We start from the raw sequence: 12,207 nt of genomic DNA on the forward strand, positions 1-12,207 counted from the left end.
ACGCGGCGCCGCGACGGTTGTGGGTTTGATTCTCGGCGAAATGATTTTTATTTGCCCACTCTGGAAAGAAGACATTGCGCGGCGTTGAGGGCGGAAATTGGGGAACAAAGTGTCTTAACAATTAATTTTCCCAGTCTGTCCTGCTCTATGCGTTATACTGTGTCGAGCTATGGTTTTTTTTTTGCATTTTGCTCCAGCATTACTATCAGGCAGACGATGATAATTCCCGCCAAAAAGAAAACTACATATTGAATAACGATTAACATTCATAGAGTACTATACAAACTCTCTCTCTCTCTCTCTTAACCTAGATAGAAATTTATGCTAGTGGTCACAGCTCTTGGACTGTTCAAACTCTGCGGGTTCCTAATCTATGAAAGAAATAGACTAATCTATTGAACATATATATATTTTGTAAGAAAAATCGATATATTTGTAATATTTAGTATACGAGTAAAGCTTTAACATATTATCAGGCAACTGAGCTGCTTACTCGTAAGTTAGTGTAAGTAAACCCGACGCACAGCGAACTGGGAGTTCTACGTAATATGTATTATTAATTTATAGCTAGGATACCCTAGAATATTTGTGCAAGTAAATATAAATATTATGGATTCCACGATTCGGTTACGGGAAGCTCGGCGTTCAGTTCCGCTTTCCATTTCTATCTCTAAAACATATGGTAAGTGAAAAATGGACGTCAATCAAATTATTTTATACCCCCCCATCTTCTTCCTCCTGGCATTAATCCTGGCTCTTGCCATGGTCTGCCGTCCTGTTCAACCTAGTCGAATTTGCAAGGTCTTTAACGTTCTCGATGGTTAGACGAATGGCTCTCAAGTCCTGCCTCACGACATCCAAGCAGCGCTTCTTTAGGTTGTATACCCCGCTTTATTACCCATAATGTGATATGAGTGAATATATTTTTTAGCTCTACAGTGTATCTCAAGTTCTCAGACATTACGGATAAGTAATGAATTTTGACGCCGCGCTTTGTCTTATGTCTCCAAAAAGCGGACGAAAAGTGGGAACACTTGTCCTAACACTTGATTCCCTCTCAACTTACTTTCCCCGCGTAAAACAAATAATAAAAAACCAAACCTAGCCATTTAAATACGTATATAAGATGCCTTATATTTCAATACGCTAGCATTTACAGTACAATTTTAAATCAATTATGCTTACAATTGCTTTCGATTGACGTCATTGAGACATTTCTTATGAGGTCAAACATGTATGAAAATGTTTGACATACAATTTTTACCCCTATAAAAGTGAAGATAAAGAACTTTTTTCTATAAATTTTATTATAATATAAAGCTATTTAATTTTTTTATTATTTTTGCTTGGTTTTGTACTTTTGTCATTTTAATCATGTATTTTTATATTCCATTATGATTGTAATGGATATTTTATTAACTTGATTAATCTTTACAAACTTAATTATTTATATTCATATTATAATTATAGTTATAAGTTATAAAGAAAAATTTAAAATATCGATGATAAATTTTAAAGTACGTACCTATAGAAAGGCTTTGATTTTTAAACACTGCAGTGGACGATGCAGCCCGGATGCACTTTACAGGTGCTCTAAGTGCACGGAGTCCGTCCCGTCCCCAGGGCTTACAAACGTATTTGGATGCATTTCTTAAAATAGAACCTACAATATTTTCATACATAAAAAATGGTTGACTAGAGGCCTTCGTGTCGCAGTGGCACAGCGTCCGGCTGTATATACGACGGTTGTGAATTCGATTTCGATTAAGGAATGGATATTTTCAGGGATTACTGATTATTGCGAGATATATCGAAGCTGAAAAAATTTTAAGGAGAAAAAAGTTAAACTTCTCTAAAGATTTTCAATCTTTTGCTTTTTTATAAATTGCTGAAATGATAAATACTACGATGCTATTATGTGAGTATTTACTTCTTATACTAGTTAGATAAACGAAATTAGTATTTTGTTTGCAAATTTAATAATCTGGATTCATGTAAAAGCTTCCGATTAGCAAATAGAACAAAGAACGTCAGTACCGTCAGTCCGACGGGAAGCTGCCAGCGGCAGGCGACTCGTACGATTTCTAACCATTTTTTATATTTTGTTAGAATTCCAAATAAGCAAATGTTTTGGTACGTGTAACATATGAAACTTAAAATAAAAATAATTTAAAAGTTATATATAACACACGATAACAAGAAAGAATTTGAATTGTAAGATAATTAATATTAAGTAAAAAATTGCGAATTCGATGTGTTAAATTCTTAATTTGGTGCGTCCGCCTATGAATTTGAAGTAAAAAATATATTCATAGTCATTTCGATAAAAGCCGGTATAGCAGGGGATATATCGAAAATTAATGTAATAGCAAGTAGCCAAGCTCGAATAATGCACTATCAAATTAGCGCGTTTTAAAAAAAGGACAAATAAAAGCAAATTTTTCAACCTGTCGCATGCAAAGTCCTAAATCGAACCCACAACCATCGCACTTGTATCTAGACTTTAAATGTACAAAATCTATATAGCTATATAAAATAAGTAAAACAAACTTTCCATAATTCTATTTCATTTTTTTTTTAGATTTCAACTTGTTCATTCATAAGACCGCGATACTAACGCGGCGTAAACGAAAAGTGTCAGATTATATTTCCATGCGGGGGAACATTCATACTGGAATGATTTTGTTAACTTTGTACTTATGTACAAAATTGTCCAAAATTCCGAAAAAGTGCAGGTTCAAATCCCCACTTAATTTTTTTATGTTTCTTAAAACAAATATTTTGCTTTACTAAGTGTGGAATAACACTTTAAAAGTGTTAATCATACATATTTGCTAACTTAGTATCGTTAAACAAAGTAGTTACAATGTCTTAACACTAGGTTTCTCTAGTTTCCCTGCTATAAGAATGCTGTAAGTGCATGAAGACAATAAATTAATTTTTAACAAAAACAAAAACCGACTTCTAACAACGAACTAAAAAGTGAAAAATAATTTTACAAAGATTTTATAATTTTGAAGTCGGTGCCAAGTAAAACAAACAGACTTAGTAATTAGATATTGTAGTAAGGTTGTTGTAGCATTAGTTTGTTTGACACCGACTTCAAAATTATAAAATCTTTATATAATTATTTTTCACTTTTTAGTTCGTTGTTAGAAGTCGGTTTTTGTTTTTGTTAAAAATTAATTTATTTTACGATTTTTAGTGATGGGTAGATCTTAAAATGATGCTTCTTGAACGAGTGGTGATGGTGGTGGTAGTGGTTGTCAACGAGTGGTTGTGATTGTTCTATGTAAAACTTCATTTAATTAGCTATTATTTTTGTGCAAAGTTACATTTTGGTATATTGACAAGAACAAACATAAAAAGTATTCGGGTGAATTCGGAATCTCCCTTTTTTGAAGTTGGTTGAAAATGAGAACATCCTCTTTTTTGAGATTGGTTGAAAAGAAATGCAACGATCAGGAATCTCACTTCTGACATCAATTTAAAAAGTTTTTGCTTGTAACTATTACAGTATAATTAATTTTTGACCAAAAAAAACAAACTTTCTCAATTTTCTCCGGATTCCATAATCGAAACCTAACCAAACTTTCACCAAATTATCCTTAAAGTGTATCCTTTCAAATAAAAAAAGAATCATCAAAATCGGTTGGCGCGACATTGAGTTATTCGGCTATTAGTCGCGCACATGCATAATGCAAATTTAAGACTTATGTGATTTTCTCATGGATACCATTGTCAGACATGGACCAAAAAAAAATGGGACCATTCGGGAAGCTATACCTTTCAAATAAAAAAAAAATTATCAAAATCGGTCCACCCAGTTAAAAGTTATGAGGTAACAAACATAAAAAAAAAAAAAAAAAAAAAAAAAAAAAAAAAAAAAAAAATACAGTCGAATTGATAACCTCCTTTTCTTACAGAAGTCGGTTAAAAAATAACTATAATTACTAAATATTTCTTGCGGCTTCGTCCGTATGATCAAATGGAAATACTTAATTTAGATTTATAATAATATTAATAATTATTATTACATATGGCATATACCACATTAAGTGATTACGACCGCGGGTATCGGTTATATCGAAATGAATAACAAGGTAAAATATAAATTAACTATACAATACAAATATATTAAACTATAGTTCCTAATGTTAACGCCATCAACCGAACACACTCTTCAGCCTTATAATACTAATAAACAGTTTTATTTTGCTATTGAAAACTATAGAGACATAATATCTTTTTCACTTTCCTTCACATAAATAACGGAAGAACTATAAAGATAAAAAGATTGTTGTTGTTAGATCACTTATTGCGCAAGTCGTATACAGCGTGTAGCGCTGCGCGTGCGCATCTCTGTGAGAGCTTACACAACGCTATCTGTCACTTATCTTTGTCGTGAGTTGAATTTGTTACAGCTATTTTATTAAGAAAAATATTATCTATATAAATAATCTATGTATATAAAACTCTCGTTACTGAGTGACTGACAACGCACAGAACGATACGACTGAATTAAGAAAGTTGAAATTTAGCAACGGATATAGGACAGGAGAGTCTATTCCTTAGACTATTGGAGCATTTCCCGAAATTCCTACAGCAATTGGAAAAATCAATATTTTCCATTTCACATATTAAAATCTAAGCAGGCAAAGTTGCGACCGATGGCTAGTATATTAATACATTTGTTTTATATTAAATAATTTTTAAAAACATTTCTTTATACTATGTCATTAGCTTTTTTCCTTTGATCTGAGATTAGTCTAAACCTTAATTGAATATATAAATTATCTTACGATCTTATAAATTTTTCAATGAGGATATAATTAAATAATATAAAAATAAAAGGAAGGAACCTTACAATAAGTTAAAATTGTATAATAATATCTATTATTATAATAATAAAAAAGAAGGGCGTTCGTGTTATTAAGTAAATTACACTTTAATTATTATTTTAATCCAATTTCTAGTAAAATCAATTAAAATTTCCTTTCATTAACACTATACATTCATTGGATGACATCTTGTTAATAATCCAATAATAGCATAAAGCCTTCCTCAATGCATGGACTATCCAACCCATAAAATATTTTTTATTGAACTGAACAATTAGTTCCCCAATTTCCGCCTAATTCTAAAAGCATTGCTTGTTGAGTAGTGGAAATCAACACCGCGCTTTATCTCAAAAGAACCCAACCAGAGCAAAGAAATGACTATATTAAATATTAATTCCCCCCGAGTGGGAATCGAATCCACAACCGTCGCGCTTACAGTTATCTTATAAGCGTGAAACTTGAAATAAATACAAACAAACGAAAATGATAAAGATCAAAAGTAAGTTTTCAATACAAAATAAAAGCTCAGTTTATCAATTTAAACTTAAATTACTTATAGCTTAATAAACTATAATGAATAAATAATATATTCTATTAAATGAATGATATATTCTATTAAAACAACAATTTGATAATTATATCTTACTGGATCATGAAAACAAAATGATTGTCCAAAAATTATCACTTCTATAATAATTATGATAAGAGATAACGTTATGTTTTTGACGAATCAGCTGAGGCCTGACCGGTGATTCCCGGCAAGTCACTAATATGAATAAAATTTAATAAAAAGTTTGTATTTTAATATAATAAACATCTTTTATACTTATACATTTTATTAACTTAATGTTTTTGTATATTAAGTTATTGTTTTTCCAAGGATTGTAGTTAATGATAACTTTAAGCTTTATATTACATTATTATTTGAATACAAGCTTCAGGAAATAAATCATGTACTAAAACGATCACAAAATACAAACTTTCGATAGAAAAATAATACCAAATAGTATTTTAGAACACTACATTCAAAGAAAAAAAAACAAAACAACTCTAACAATGCTTTACGAAAAGTTTTCAACGTGCAAAAGTTTTCGAAAAAGCAAAGTCAGCTCCACAACCTATAGTTTCAAAAAACCTAGAATAATCCTTGTAGATAAGATAAAAAAAATATTAGTATAAATATTTATAATAATCTCACCTTTTAAAACAATCCCAATTAAAGAGAACACAATAAAAATAACTGTTTATACAACTTCCGTTTAGCAGATATTACAGGTAGTATACATACAAACACATATACAAAATATATATGTATATTTTCGTATGTCCCGTCCGTATATCCGGATTTCAGCGTTCAGTTACGCTGTTAACGCGACGGTCCTCACAGTTAGACTAACTCACATCCAAATCGCTTAATTTTATGAGTTGTTGCCTTCTCCACCCCTCGTAGCGCCCGGCACAACGTTTACGCGACGTCCAATAATATGTTTAGACAAATGTTTCTTAATTGCTCAGTGTTTATTTTATATTTTTAATTACTTACGAATATAATATGGTGTTTTTATTGTATTTTTTAAAATATATATCTATTGATTTTTTTTTTTAAGTGCGTATGGGAATTTCGAAGAAATATTCTTTATCGTAGCATCAAAACATCAAAATTGGACAAATAACTCATTAACGTGATAACAATGATATATGAGTAATTAGAAATTATTCAATTGCTATCACTTTGAACACTATCCAATAATACAAAGACAGATACATATTTAATAATTTAAGAGATTTACGATAAATAGTATTAACATTTTTTTATTATCAGTAACCATAAAACGTAATAAAATAAAACGAAAAATTGAGAACGAAGCGACCTAGCAGTAGATTATCTCTGCTATAATAAACATAAATAAAACTCTCGTATCATATACAACAAAAATCTTACCGTATAATGGTAAATTCTACAAAAAAACACATAAAAACACACAGATAATGACAAGCACAATAATCAAAGCACTGCTGCCTGCCTGAGTCGACTCCCATACAACGTCACAGCACACAAAGCATTTAGCGCCGGTACAGTAGCAATAACTCAGCGCAGGAAATCACGTCATCGCTCTATTACAGCGCGCACACACGCGCGCACACGCACACACGCGCGCGCACCCGTGTCGGACACGCGGGCAGCTTGTACGCTACATTGTGGTGAGAGCTTCTATTATTTTTGTGTAATTTTGTTTCTTTTTCAGTAAATTGTGTGTTTTGTTTGGGTATTTATGATAATTAAGATAATTAATGCTGATTTGCGCCATTGTTATTAACAAAGTGAAAGATTATAATTGTTGATTATTTAATATCTTTTATTTATCGATTTGCTTACTAAAAACACAGTATTAGGCGCCACTCAGAAGTTTGGGTAAAAAATTATAAACAATGATATATCACTATATTCTTTGTGATTATCTCAAATTTTATACCTAAATATTTACAAAACAGTTTTAGGTACTTAAATATTATCAAATTCCTATGGTTCAAGAGAAGCTGGAAGAGTTATCAGTTATTACGTTATACAAACTGTAATGACTCTCTTTGATGATAAAATACCAATCGAAACAAATTAGTTACGCACCCTCTTAAGAAAACGAGCTCGAGGGCACCACATTATGTCTTATTGACTTATTTATATATTTTTATAGCATAGCATATCCGAGTAGGAAGAGAGAACCTGAACACCTAGTGTTAAGGCACTTCGTTTCCATTAAGACATTTCATTCCATACTTTCCGCTGAATTCCTCAAATATGTCAATTTCCCTATGTAATGTAATGTAATAATGAATAAAAGTAAAAAAAAGGATCTATAGTCGCAAATAAGTATGAATAACATATGCCCAACTCTTATACAATGGAATATTTTGTCAATAACGCCACACATTAAAACCTTCGTCCAGTTTTATCAAGCACATGTACAACGTACGAGTTACGAGGGCTGCAGTTGGAGGGTTAAGAAAATACGATATTTATAGATAAACTTATTTTGATAAAATTTTAAATGGAATTAGAAAGTAAATCTGAAACTAAACTATATTTAAGACTACTGCTTTCAATTTTAAAGTTAGAAAAACAATAATATATTTAAACCTAAATTAATCTAACTTAACCTACGACTTAATTACTCCACGATGGAATAATAAGTGCTGGAAAAGAAGGAATACCTTTCCTACCGGCGCCGTTCACCCGATCTCTCTCTTGTCAGCATTTTGTGGAGCTGGGCCTTCTATCAGACGGACACATTACTGCCTGTGACACGCTATATAACATGTGTCAACGAATTTTTAAATCATAAATATTTTTTACAAAAACAACAAAACAAATAAAACAATACGATGCATATAAAATTATCAACTTTTAAATTAAGTACCGGGATTAGTGCCGTTATATTCTAAGATGATAATACAAAACGATTTACACGATTTTTACACATGATAGTAGTTTACGGTCTGAAATATTGATAAAGCGCTTATTGAATGATGAATTGTGATACAATACATGTGGGATTAGACAGTAATCTATAGGATTTGATTAAGCGATACATGTACAATTGTACATATTATACACGTCTTTTAAATATGGCCATTGGTTGTTGGTATTATTTAGTATTTTCTTATATTATTTATATTATACTAGATATACTTAGATAAATATAGTTCACAAAATAATGGAGCTAATTAATAGGTTTTTTTTTCAGCTTCACGCTGTATCCAGCACATACCAGGTTGGGCAGAGGAAACTTAGCGGTAAGACACTCCGTTCTCCACATTCATTATTTATTGACATATAAGTTAATGTTAATGAGCTTAGCACAAGTTATTTCGCAACACAAAATGTGTAAATAACAGTTATATACATCATTTACATTTAATCTGTCGAAGGCTTACAGACACAGGTGACTATACTTTCTATTTGTGTGAGTTGCCATAGCATTATACCTATTGATAATATTAGATATCTTATATTTGAGGTTATACGCATAATTAATATTTTGGGCTTAAGCTTCATTAGCTCAGTAAAGCCATTTTTAAGTGACGTTATATCAATAAATATAAAAGTATGCGTAGTATATGTATCCGTTTGATATATTTAAATAAAATTTCTATTTTAATTCAAAGTGGAGACTATAATGTTACATTCCAATACTATCAATACAAACAAAATAATTTAAACATAAAACAACAGCTTAATGTTTTTTCTAGTGCTAAGGCCTATGATGCTTACAGTCGTTTTCTATTGAGCATCTTTCGAGTCATTGTATGTTGAACGGCGGAACATTTCTAAGTCTACCAAAGCGGGGAAATAAAAATTAAGAAAAGATAATCATTCCTCCGAATGTACAACCGTCGAGCTTACTGTGACACGCCGACTATCATATCTATTAAAATAATAACAATTAATATTTTGCATTAATTAATAATATTAGCTGATTTCCCTCTGCCTATCCTGCTGTGTGCGGGATACAGCGTGAAGCTAAAAAAAATAAGAAAAACTAATAATAAGTGGCACCTCAACGCAGCGTGCGGCAGACACGTCTAATAGTGTGCGTTGCCATCACATCGCATTGTTAATACTATGTATCCATTTGACATATTAACGTGCGTCGTATTAAGCGTACATCATCAACTTATATGCTGACTGTACAGGGTGTTCACTAATAAACAATACTTTTTTATAAAAAAAATATAATTTAGCACTATTTGAACAATTGTATAAGATAAGATATTAGCTTAAATTGTATGTTAATATTATAAAAAAAAAAAAATCATATGATGTACCTGGATATATCACGGTTGGAGGGAATCTAGTGTTAAAACATTCTGTTTCCCACTTTAAGCCGATTTTTCAGGGTATTGCGTGTTAAGTGGTGGAACCCACCCCTTTAGCTTTAATACCAGGGCGAAGAACAGTAAATATTAGTAAATAATAAGTCATACTCCATAATGGGAATTGAACCTAAAATACCCTTGCGCTGCGACGGCTTTATTGTATAAGATAAGATATACAATAGTAGCTTAAAACATACTATAAGTAATATAATAATAAAAAGTATTATGACATTTTTATATATGATATAGGTATATTATCATTTTACTGATAATATAATACCTATATCAGTTTTAACATTCACGTTTACAGTTTACGCACTAACATAAATACAATAAATATTACCCTAACTCAGCATCAAACCTACAACTATCTCGTGCACAACCACTTTCACACCTCCATTACTATAGAAGCCAGTTGTTTAGCTCCACTCAACAAGCAATGCCTGCAGAATTAGGTGGAAAACGAAGAAACGAGTGTCTTAACATTAGTTTCCTTCTGCCTACCCTGCCATTTGCGGGATAGAGCGTGAAGCTGTTAATTACTCTAGCATATATATATTTTAGCATCATTCTGTATACATAATACGTTATAACAATAATTAAGCCGACAGTTCGCGGAGTGCGCGCTTTTAATTAGGCCCGTTCGTTTGATTCGAACAGTATTGTTTTCTATCACGGCTTAGTGTCACGCGAAACTTTAATTGCCATTATACATTAGAATTACTATATACTTGTACAATACTTCTATACTATATTATGTTACAAATACGTTGAGGTCACGGGTTCATTGTTGGAGCAAGGCAAATATCCATTTTGTATGATGATGAATGGTTTGTTCCCCCTGGTGGTATTTAATATCTTTATCTTATAGTATTGAGGTTTATGCTAAAAAGCAAAACAAACTATTTACTGATATCTAGATATAAGTACTTTATTATTTATTGTTAAAAATTTAAGTTTGTTAGTAAAGAGTATTTCTATTTTATTATCGTACAGAACTAGGAATGTCATTTAAATAATGGAAAAAGAAAAATGGAAATGTCTACTATTGTGATACTTGAAGCCACGAGACATTGACAGACTATTACGAGCACTTTTGAATTGAAGGAACCTAAAGCTACGACCGGCTCGGAAGGCAGTTCCGATGAAAAGATCCGGCGCCAAACTCCACAGTTGCTCAGAGTTTCTTTTATAAAAATTACAGTTTCATTGTTTCACACAGTAATACAATATTAGCCACTCTGCGTGAAGCTTAAATAGATTTTAAAATTGCTATTATCTTCATTAGAAAATTTTATTTTATTACCTTAAGTAAAAGAAAACAAGGTGACTAATCAGTACGTACTCTCTGCAGAATTTTACTAACCATACGATGGTTAAAAGTACAGTGATCCCTTGAATTTAAACCTTCATAGTACATATTTTATAGTATATCTTTTGTATGTCAGAGCATGAGCATGCCGCTGAGCGGGAATCGAACCCACAACCCCTGTCTTCACAACCAGACGGCCTCCACACTAAACTTGCCCAATATATCAAAGTCCCAGGCCGTCACTCATTGAGATGCCACTCTCGTATAATTCCTATATATCCATACGTAATGAGTACTAACAACACTATTAAACGCTAAGTTATTTTTTATGATCATTTTATTGCCTCGATAAGTGTCGGTCTCTAGGAACTTGGTGTGACTTGTACGGTCGTTCCTACGTAATATACGGCGGATATAGTTGTGTGTATGTTTGTTTGTATATCATTGAAATATTGTACTTGGATAGCTCTTTAATGCAATGTCTCAAAAATTCAGCTAAAAGTAAGAGAAAGAAGTGTCTCAACACTAGGTTCCTTCTGCCTACTCTGCTGTATGCGGTACATAACGTGAAGCTAATAGAATAGTATACTGACTTTTTTTAAATTTCTTGTTAACTTGAATTAAGCTTCATATTTAGAGAACGGAATATCTTAACGTCAGGTTACCGCTGCCTTCCCCGACATGAGGAAAAAAACAAGAAGCTGTTTTTTCCCTTTAAATCCACCATAGCTATTAAGAATCAGTCTATTATAGAAGTTCCACGTGTAAGAATGTCCGCCCACATCGAGCTCCGCATACTTGGAGTATAAAACGTCCCAAAGTGATCTATAAAAGCTTCTTTTTAAACAATTAAGACAGCAATTAAACATCCCGTCTCAATCGTTCAGTCGACAAAAAATCTCTTGAGGAATCCGTTCAATGTCTTCATCGGGTGTTTAGTTTTTTTTTTTCGAATGTTTTTTTTTCGGTTTTGTGGTAGTCATTTAACTCCACTTTTTGCCGACTCTGTGGTTCATTATGAAAATACGTCGTTTCTGTAGAAACCGTTGTGGTGCAGCAAACAGCGTCTGACTATAAACATGGGTTCGATTGAATGAATGAATTATTGAATGAATGAATTATTTTCAGGGAGGGAAGTACCTAGTAATAACTTAACCAAAAAATGATAGATTTCTAAGA

General features: G+C 31.8%; 1 protein-coding gene across 1 annotated transcript in view; it reads right to left on the reverse strand.

Annotated features, from left to right (window-relative positions):
- The window catches only part of LOC146536083 (uncharacterized), a 61,671-nt gene extending 55,419 nt beyond the window's left edge, over positions 1–6,252 (reverse strand). The window contains exon 1 of the mRNA XM_085190307.1: positions 6,040–6,252. The gene's annotated coding sequence lies outside the window, so the exon portion shown is untranslated. The remainder of the gene's footprint in view (positions 1–6,039) is intronic.
- Positions 6,253–12,207: the final 5,955 nt, after the last annotated feature.

This window comes from Heliconius melpomene, chromosome 9 (genome assembly GCF_056956725.1).
Source record: "Heliconius melpomene rosina isolate 202511_hmr_F chromosome 9, ASM5695672v1, whole genome shotgun sequence".
Classification (NCBI taxonomy): domain Eukaryota; kingdom Metazoa; phylum Arthropoda; class Insecta; order Lepidoptera; family Nymphalidae; genus Heliconius; species Heliconius melpomene.